Here is an 11,038-nt window from a genome sequence, read left to right as displayed (position 1 = left end):
ACTCCAATTCGCATACAGCTCAGCATTCAACACCACAGTGCCCACAAAGCTCATCACTAAGCTAAGGACCCTGGGACTAAACACCTCCCTCTGCAACTGGATCCTGGACTTCCCGACGGGCCGCCCCCAGGTGGTAAGGGTATGTAACAACATGTCTGCCACACTGATCCTCAACACTGGGGCCCCTCAGGGGTGTGTACTTAGTCCCCTCCTGTACTCCCCATTCACCCACGACTGCATGGCCAAACACAACTCCAACACCATCCTTAAGTTTGCTGACGACACAACAGTGGTAGAGGCCTGATCACCGACAACGATGAGAAAGTCTATAGGGAGGAGGTCAGAGACCTGGCAGTGCAGTGCAAGGACAAAACCTCTCCCTCAATGTGATTAAGACAAAGGAGCTGATCGTGGACTACAGGAAAAGGAGGGCCGAACAGGTCCACATTAACATCGATGGGGCTGTAGTGGAGCGGGTCAAGAGTTTCAAGTTCCTTGGTGTCCACATTACCAACGAACTATCATGGTCCAAACACAACAAGACACTCGTGAAGAGGGCATGACAACACCTTTTCCCCCTCAGGAGACTGAAAAGATTTGTTATGGGTCCCCAGATCCTCAAAAGGTTCTACAGCTGCACCATCGAGAGCATCCTGACCGGTTGCATCACCACCTGGTATGGCAACTGCTCGGCATCTGACTGTAAGGCGCTACAGAGGGTAGTGCGTATGGCCCAGTACATCACTGAGGCAAAGATTTCTGCCACCCAGGACCTATATACTAGGCAGTGTCAGAGGAAAGTCCAAAAAATTGTAAGAGACTCCAGTCACCCAAGTCATAGACTGTTTTCTCTGCTACCGCACGGCAAGCGGTACCGGAGCGCCAAGTCTAGGACCCAAATGCTCCTAAACAGCTTCTAACCCCAAGCCATAAGACTGTTGAACAATTAATCAAATGGCCACCAGACTATTATCTATGCATAGTCCCTTCCCCCTACCTACATGTACAAATTACTTCAACTAACCTGTACCCCCGCACACTGAATCCGTACCGGTACCCCCTGTATATAGCCTCGTTATTGTTACTTTATTGTGTCACTTTTGGTAAATATTTTCTTAACTCTTTCTTGAAATGCACTGTTGGTTATGGGCTTGTAAGTAAGCAGTTCTCAGTAAGGTCTACACTTGTTGTATTCAGCGCATGTGACAAATAAAGTTTGATTTGATATACAAGCATTCCCAGGCATCAGCGTAGCAGTGCTGAGAGAATCGGGCAGAATCAAAGGGCAGGCTTGTTTACATGACTGAGGTCCAAGTTATTTTTAAGTTATTTAGTAAGGCAAAGGCCAGAACTTTATTTAGTGTTTAAGGCCATGATCACAAGGCCACAAAAAATGTATGTTCTAACCGACAACAGATTACATGTGAAAGAAGATAATGATGGGTCAAAGACGGGACAGTGATAATAAAAAAACGTATTTTGATGTATTGTAGCACCATGTTCACAAGCACTTTAATGTCAATTTTTGAGTAATAGGACATTTTATTATTATGTTTCGTTTGCTATTAAAACCTCCCTGCTGGGTCATTAAAGTTAAAGCTCAGTTTCCACAGGTTTCTTACCACATTAAACTCAACATAGTAAACTCTCATCAGTACATTATCTTCTGCTTTCTTTCAAAAATATTTTTCTTCATTCCTCCGTCTATTGTGCCACGTTTATGAGCTAGTTGGAACTAGGAAACTCTGGGATTTTCGACTTGCCAACTGGTTGAACGCAGCATGTGTAGAACTACAACCAGTTAGACAGTCGGAAATGTCAGCTTTCCTAGTTCTGACTAGCACATAAACAAGGCATTGTCACCGTAAGATCATCAACCAATCAATGTCTTTGCTCACCTTGATTGTGCTTTTTATCTGCTGTCTGATTGTTTTGCTCAGTATGGAAATCTACACAGCTCAGTTGAGTAAACTTTCATCCATCTTGTCATCTGTTTCTCTCATCAGACTTCCTGTTAACTGATTACTTCTTTTCAGGAACAGGAAGTGACCTCGACAACCCACTTTCTCTAAGAAAATCTCAGTGACATTCTGTACCCATACAAAAAAAGCACATACGGGTTTACAGTTAGAATCTAGGGAGGGTAAGCTGATCCTAGATCTGTGCCACTGCCTACTGCTAAGTGCCTACAGGAAACTTCAACCTGCAGTCACGTACACATACCTCTCCATTATGTACCTTTGATGCCACTATTTTCAAGCAACCAATATAAATAGCTATCTCAGGAGTGAAGCAGGGCTGCTCCTTAGACTGTCTGCCACCTGGACCCAGTAGGGGCCACATACTGTCCAGATAACAGTTAGATATACAGGCCCAGATAGACTATCAGCTCTCAGAGCTCTAATCAAGACCACCTATAGAGGGATATCAGACTGACTGAAATGTGATGGAGAAACAGATGCTGGCCTCACAGTGATCTAAAATAATACTTCTCTGATAAAATCCTATCTGTTGTGCTAATGTTGTGTTTGTCAGAGTTCCAGGATATCCTGTACAAGTCTGATGAAATCCAAACGCAAAGGGTAAACATTGAGAACGTGAGGGTTGGTTGAGAAGCATGTTTCATTCTTGTGTAACTGTTTCAGTGAGGAGCGGAGGAGGAAAGGAGAGAGGGTAGATTGGGGGGGGGGGGGTTGGGGCAGAAAGGTGAAGGCACAAGAGGGCCTCCCTTTCCACCATAGAACCACCCCCCCGGTTCCCACTACACTTTAAATTCCAAACAAGCTAACTCACTGCCAAACTGTGCGTCAGACAGCCTTAACTCACAGTGCCACACACGTACACAACAAAAGCATAAGCGTACACACACACACAAACACACGACTGTAAACCTAGACTCTTGAAAACCCTAAATGTTCTCTCTTGACCCATAGCTGTATTTCCTCTCCCCACGGCGCCATACTGTATATCCAGGAAATCACTGTGCTTGCAACAACAAGAGCTCTGGTGTGTTTTAATGTGGTTATAAATTAGTTGTCAGAGTGTCTGGACATCTCTTGTCGGTCAGGGTAAAGTCAACAGTGCCATTCATTAATCTGCAGGGCCTGGGGCTGACGTGTAAGAGGGCCAGACCGCCTGTAACACTTCACACTCACTGACACAGCCAAATCTCACAGTCCCCTCCACCCCTTTACCCTCTCTTACCCAATCCTTTGCTCTCACAGCCTCAAACACATTCTCGCAGTCTCTATCTCTCCATCCCCCTCTCCTCCTATTCAGTTGTCTGCGCTCAGTCCCATCCGTCCTCTCCTCCTCAATTCCCCTCGCTCAGTCTCTATCTCTCCCTCCATTCTCAGACCGCTCTGGACCTGTTGCAGAGGCCCGATAATGTTTTGGAGGGGTTTGTTAGCCAAGTATAGCCTCACAACCTATTGTAGGTCTAACTACTGTGCGTATGTCACAGTTTGTGTTGTAGTAACTACCTTCTTGGACCTGAGTACTTTTGATGGACTTCATTTGATGAATGTTTACCCTAGGCCTATAGTAAACCTTTATAACAGTAATTATGCAACCTTCTATCGATTAGGAACACTTTTGCAATGATAAATAGTAGAAAATGATTACTGCTTTTCAGAGATTTCTTTAATTCGGAGAACAAGAATACACTTCACTTCTATAAAATGTTTGATTGCCATTTCGTACCAATTCCTCTTTGACAAACAGATAATGCATCATGTCTCCTGATGGTTACAATACATATCTGTTGTGCCATTGCTGTGTGTGATGAACGATGAGATGACTAGATGGCAAATGATACCGTTTTGATCGTTTAGAGAGTCTTTACTGAGAGAGTCTCTCTATCGAGGGTCTTGGATTTGTTTTTGGGAGGCAGTGTTGTTTTCCAAAGGTGAATACTGTACAGCTGCACCATTGCTTGGCATCCGACTGCAAGGCGCTACAGATGGTAGTGTGTACGGCACAGTACATCACTGGGGCCGAGCTCACTGCCATCCAGGACATCTATACCAGGCAGTGTCAGAGGAAGGCCCTACAAGTTGTCAAAGACTCCAGCCACCCTAGTCATAGACCGCACAGGCATGCAGTACCGATGCAGCTAGTCTGAAACCAACATGATCCTGAACAGCTTCTACCCCCAAGCCATAAGACTGATAAATAGTTAGTCCTGGTAGCTATTGATTAACTATTTGCATTGACCCTTTTTGAACTGTTTTGACTCATTACATTCGCTGCTGCTACTGTTTTATCTATCCTGTCGCCTAGTCACTTTATCCCTCTGATTACCTCGACTAGGTACTGGTACTCTGTGGATACAGCCAAGTTATCATTACTCGTTATATTTTTATTCCTTGTGTTATTATTTTTCTATTATTTCTCATTTTTTCTCTCTGCATTGTTTGGAAGGGCCTGTAAGTAAGCATTTCACTGCTAGTCTACACCTGTTGTTTACGAAGCATGTGACAATAAAATTGTATTTTGAGAAATGTAGCAAGCAGCCGAGAAAATGGCATGCAATGGCAACCTAATTCTCCACTTAGCATTTTCCTGCCAGTGTACCATCTAACGGTCGTAATAATAGATTGGGCCACTTTTCCCTGGGGAATACTATACTAGGAATGTGCTGCCTGGACTATCAACACAATATGGGAGAGAGCCCACTGCGAAGTGGAGTGGGGGATGGGGACGAGGGGGACGGGGGTGGGGCTGAGGTGACAGGGTCAGACACAGCACTCAGAATGTCTGCCTCAAGTTCCAAAATGTTCAGCTGTAGTTTTTCTGTGTCCCCTGTCCCTCCTGTTTTGGTCATTCTGTTCCAGTCAGCCAGTTCATGTCACAATGTGTTAGGCCAGGGAGAAACTTCACATCCTGTAATTTAGAGAGTGTGAGTGACTGCATGATCCTGTGTGAGAGAATGTGTGTGACTGTGTCACCTCATCTGCTGTGGACAGGCAGGGCAGTGGGAGAGGGGTAACCTATCCCACAGACAGGAAGGGCCAAGAGAAAAAGGAATTCTTCATTCTGAACATGAAAAACTATGTCTGATCAAAGCATGGATATGAAGGTTTATAAACTGTTGTTTCTTGACCTGTCAGCTGGGAGAATGTCTCAGAAGGCAAATAAACAAGCCATCCGAGCATGAACATTATTTTGTTTGTTTTATATTGCCTTGCGTTAGTGTCATCCGAGCTAATCTTTTTTCTCGCTTTGTTTGGCAATGTGTGTATGTGAGCCATTTCAAAGTGGATTCGATGGTTGTGGTATGGGCGTACATTTGATTTGAGGAATAACTCACAAGGTGCAAAATACCTGTTGCAAAAAGTAGAGACAGAGAGAGGAAATCATTTGAATAGCAACAAATACAGTGCATTAGGAAATTATTCAGACACGTTGACTTTTCCACATTTTGTAAAGTTACAGCCTTATTCTAAAATGGCTTAAATAGTTTTTTCCTCATCATTCTACACACAATACCCCATAATGACAAAGCAAAAACTGGATAAAAAAAATAATAAAAGGAAATACCACATTTACACAAGTATTCAGACCCTTTACTCAGTACTTACATTTTACATGTACATTTTAGTCATTTAGCAGATGCTCTTATCCAGAGCGACTTACAGTAGTGAATGCATACATTTCATACATTTTTTTTCTTTGTTGAAACACCTTTGGCAGCGATTACAGCCTCGAGTCTTCTTGGGTATGACGCTACAAGCTTAGCACATCTGTATTTGGGGAGCTTCTCCCATTCTTCTCTGCAGATCTTCTCAAGCTCTTTCAGGTTGGATGGGGAGCGTTGCTGCACAGCTATTTTCAGGTCTCTCCAGAGATGTTTGATTGGGTTCAAGTTCAGGCTCTGGCTGTGCCACTCAAGGACATTCAGAGACTTGTCCCAAAGCCACTGCATTGTCTTGGCTGTGTGCTTAGGGTCGTTGTCCTGTTGGAAGGTGAACCTTCGGCCCAGTCTGAAGTCCTGAGCGCTCTGTACTTTGCTCCGTTCATCTTTCCCTCGATCCTGACTAGTCTCCCATTCCCTGCCGCTGAAAAACATCCCCACAGCATGATGCTGCCACCACCATGCTCACCGTAGGGATGGTGCCATGTTTCCTCCTGACATGACATTTGGCATTCAGGCCAATGAGTTCAATCTTAGTTTCATCTGACTAGAGAATCTTGCTTCTCATGGTCTGAGAGTCTTCCGGTGCCTTTTGGCAAACTCCAAGTTGGTTGTCATGTGCCTCTTACTGAGGAGTGGCTTCCGTCTGGCCACTCTACCATAAATACCTGATTGGTGGAGTGCTGCAGAGATGGTTGTCCTTCTGGAAGGTTCTCCCCTCTCCACAGAGGAACTCTGGAGCTCTGTTAGAGTGACCATCGGCATCTTGGTCACCTCCCTGACCAAGGCCCTTCTTTCCAGATTGCTCAGTTTGGCCGGGCGGCCAGCTCTAGGAAGAGTCTTGGGGGTTCCAAACTTCTTCCATTTAAGAATGATGTAGGCCACTGTGTTCTTGTGGACCTTCAATGCTACAGACATTTTTTGGTACCCTTCCCCAGATCTGTGCCTCGACACAATCCTGTCTTGGAGGTCTACGGACAATTCCTTCGACCTCATGGCTTGGTTTTTGCTCTGACATGCTCTGTCAACTGTGGGACCTTATATAGACAGGTGTTTTCCTTTCCAAATCATGCCCAATCAATTGAATTTACCACAGGTGGAATCCAATCAAGTTGTAGAAACATCTCAAGGATGATCAATGGAAACAGGATGCACCTGAGCTCAATTTCGAGTCTCATAGCAAAGGGTCTGAATACTTATGTAAATAAGGTATTCCTAAAAAACTTGTTGTCACTTTGTCATATTGTGTGTAGATTGATGAGGAAAAGGTTTTATTTAATCAATTTTATAATATGGAAAAAGCCAAGGGGTGTGAATACTTTCCGATACTGTATGTATGGTAGGCTACCAAAGACAAGTACAGCGTGACACACAAGGAGACAGTTAAGTGTGTTTCTAGCCTAAAACTAGTAATTTACCTTGGCATTTACTGTGTAATGGAACCAAAAAAGTGCAAAAACAAACCACTTAATTTCAACCCAAAAAATCTGTGATGAAGTTGAATCAACATTGAAAACGAATTGGATTTGCAAAAAGTCATCAACATAAGGCAATTTAATATTTTTTTTCACCAAACTTTTAACTAAATCCAATTACATGGGGAAATTCACTTTGAATTCACCTTCGTTTACAACTCAACCAAATGTAAATCAAAACTAGACGTTGAAAAGACGTCTGACGTAGAAAACTACACACAGAGACTACCGGTGTCTAGAAGTAATTAAAAATCAAACCTCTCCACCCCAGCTGCAGTAAGTGATACCTTGCTCTATTTAGCTAGTCAAACTTCAGCATCCCATTCGACATTTGGCTGCTCATGACTCGTACTAATTGCTTGAGAATGGGTTTGGGAATACGTGATGAACCCGCCCTATTCCAGGTTGGGGAGAAATGAGTTAACGTTTCAGAGAAGTCACAGAAGGACCACCAAAAAGTTTCACGTATGGAGTTGTGGGCTTTATCGGAATGAAACTCTAGCGGGAATTAGCCTACAATAACAGCCTTATTTATATTGCGACTTTTAATGTCCGGAATAAAATATGGAATCGATGCCACGACGCAATTAATATTTGGTTATTGAAGCACCACTTTTTTAATGGCCCTATCTGTCAAAAAGCTATAGAAAATATCCATATGCTTCAAATTATCTGCGATGGAGTTGTAAACTGTCTGACAGGTAAGATTGATTGATCTTTATAATTTGAACTAAATTCACCTTTTCATAACAATGATGAAAATGCTGTTTCATTCTAGTGATATGTGTGGCACAGTGAACGTAAATGTTTCAAACGTTATAATAAGTATTTAAAAGTGCCTCGAAGTAATTATGGAACATATAAATTACCATCCATGACATCTTCAGTCTTATTCTATTAAGATGGGAAGACTGGGAGAATAGTATAGTAACACATTCTATCAAATATGGAGAATAGTATGTTTCCACATGTTCTTAAATAACTTATTTGAATACAAATATAAATACTATTACATAAAAAAATCTCATCTTAAATGAAATTTATGATTTTATCATTATTAATTTAAACATGACCATAGAATATGGATAAGAGCGTCTGCTAAATGACTTAAATGTAAATGTAAAATACATTTTAGGCTACTAAACGTTTTCAAACTAACTGAGGTGTGACACAAAATTATTGTATCAGTGTATTATTATCATTATTTGACTAACTTCCCATGAGTTTAATCAACATATTTAATATTTCAATACTCATTTTAACACATTTTATCCAACAGCTCCTGATAAAGAGTGTGATAACAACAGTGCCAGATGTCAGTAGATCCTCTGTCTGCAGTCTGCTGTGTTGTGGCGCCCTCTGCTGTGTGAAGGGGGAAGGCCAGGCCAGAGCCAGGCAGGATGGAGAATGTGTTTGAGGAGGGGATGAACCCTGTGATCGTGGCCCACTACAACCACTCTGGGAAGTGGGGTCGGCCGAGGAGCAGTGGGATCTGTAAGACTGCTGTCCTCCTCCTCATCTGTATCCTCATCGTGCTGGAGAATGTTACAGTGCTGCTGGCGTTATGGAGGAACAAACGCTTCCACAGCCGCATGTACTTCCTCATCGGTAACCTGGCCCTATCTGACATGCTGGCCGGGGTGGCCTATGTGGTCAACATTTTCACCTCTGGCGGCAAGACCTTCTTTCTGACACCGGCCCAGTGGCTGGCAAGAGAGGGTAGCATGTTCGTGGCCCTCAGTGCCTCCACCTTCAGCCTGCTGGCCATTGGCATCGAGAGACACATGACCATGGTGCGGCTGCGTCCGTGCGAGGCAGCGGGGCGGGGGAGGTTACTGGGACTGCTGGGGGCATGCTGGGCCGTGTCGGTGCTGCTCAGCGCCCTGCCCTCCCTTGGCTGGAACTGCCTGGAACACCTGGCCTCCTGCTCCACCGTGCTGCCCCTCTATGACAAGAGCTACGTGGCCTTTTGCATCAGCGTCTTCAGCGCCCTGCTGGTGGCCATCATCATCCTCTACATCCGCATCTACCGCCTGGTGACGTCCAGCGGGCGGAGGGTGAGCAGCAGGCCCTCGGAGCACTCACTGGCCCTGCTGAGGACGGTGGTGATAGTTCTGGGGATGTTTGTGATGTGCTGGGCCCCACTGTTCCTGCTGCTGCTGCTGGATGTGGGCTGCAGCCCTGAGCGCTGCCCAGTGCTCTACCATGTAGACTGGTTCATCGCCTTGGCCGTGCTCAATTCAGCCGTCAACCCCCTCATCTACACACTGTCCAGCATGGAGATGAGAGCAGCCTTCTTCAGGCTGCTGTGCTGCTGTCAGCCTCACCTGGAGGCCCCAGCCTCCACGGCAGGCAACCCCCACCTGGGGACAGTCATCCCCACGGCCGAGAACAGCAAGTCCAGTGTGGGTGGAGGAGGGAGTAGGATAACGGGGGCTGCCAAGTCTCTGACCCGGGGGAAGGTGACCACGCCCCTGAACTCTAATAACCAGGGCCGGCCGACCTGGTGTCAGCGGTGCTGGTCAAGGCTGGTGCACTGCCGTCCCTCAGCAAGTTGTGACTTGACAGCTAATTCACTGTAGACTGGTCCTAGATCTGTATGTGCTCTAGTAGTCTAGCCAACTCCTCTGACTATCGTTATCATGCGATGTCTGTCATAGTTGGTTAAAGCACATGTAGATCTGGGATCAGGCTAGATTCACACTGCATGGACACGGGCTATTTCAGTATGTATTGGTTAAAGTATTGACTGAAGAGACCTTGGGTAGACACTCGGATGAGGTTTGTACTGATGAACTTGCTGTAAAGCAGGGGTTCCCACATTTTTTTGTCCCGTGACCCCTTTTTAACTTTTTTTATTGGGTCTATGACAGTCTATTACAAATCAGTCTGACAGTGTTTCAATCTGAAGTGACTCTGTCACTCAGAAATGTATTCCAGCTTCTGCCTGCCAGCTGTAAATCTTTATGTCAGCTGTCTGCCCCTCCCCTTTGAAGCATAGGTTACTGTAGCCTACTGACGATGTTACAAGAGTAATTCAGATATTAGAGAGATATGTTTATTGGAGAAGAATGGATTGACTTTTTAAAATGTTAGTTAAGGATACTATAGTTATCACATTTCACAATGGATTTATTAACTATAATTAGGTAAGACGTGTTTTTAATTCTGGTGCTGCTCTGCACACACAAGCTAGCTAGCTAACGTTTGCAATACTCCAACGTTAATAAACCAACTCGGAAGTTGAAAGACATTTAAAGTTCCTCCATAGAAGCCGCTCCTCTGTAGTTATAATTCTGTGGGCCTAATTCAGATAATGCATGTCATTAACAAGATGCCCAGCACTTCAAAGGAAGCTTCCTCCATTCTCTCTCACCCTCAAAATTGATGTGGCATCTTGTGTCCTACACTGTGACTGACAGCACAGTGTGTGTTTGTCTTTCATTGTGATTAAACCATGCTGTTAAAATGTGCTCTCACAACTTTCCTATACAGCTAAAATCGCTTACGCATTCCACAGCAAGCTGCTATATCCGCACTGATTGTTGAAGTAATTTAATGTCGAGCTAAATGTAAAAAATATATACACTACAAAATATGTGGGCATCCCTTCAAATTGGTGGATTTGGCTATTTCAGTTACGCCCTTGCTGACCAGTGTAGAAAATCGAGCACACAGCTAAGCAGTCTCTGTAGGCGGACATTGGCAGTAGAATGGCCTTACTGAAGAGCTAAGTGACTTTCAATATGGCAACGTCATAGGATTCCATCTTTCCAACAAGTCAGTTTGTCAAATCTGGGTTTGGCAGTTGCAAGGATAACGCTAGTGCCAACTGTAAAGCTTGGTGGAGGAGTAATAATAGAATAATGGTCTGGGGCTGTTTTTCATGGTTTTGGCTAGGCCCCTTGAATCCAGTGAAGGGAAATCT

At 44.4% G+C, this 11,038-nt stretch overlaps 1 pseudogene; it reads left to right on the top strand.

Moving 5' to 3' along the window:
• The first annotated feature begins 7,469 nt into the window (after positions 1 to 7,469).
• Positions 7,470 to 10,582, top strand: LOC115158275 (sphingosine 1-phosphate receptor 3-like; annotated as a pseudogene).
• The last annotated feature ends 456 nt before the right edge of the window (positions 10,583 to 11,038 follow it).

This window comes from Salmo trutta, chromosome 22, assembly GCF_901001165.1.
Source record: "Salmo trutta chromosome 22, fSalTru1.1, whole genome shotgun sequence".
Classification (NCBI taxonomy): Eukaryota; Metazoa; Chordata; class Actinopteri; order Salmoniformes; family Salmonidae; genus Salmo; species Salmo trutta.
The sequence above is the reverse complement of the archived record's forward strand: the minus strand, read 5'-3'. Positions and strand labels throughout refer to the sequence as shown.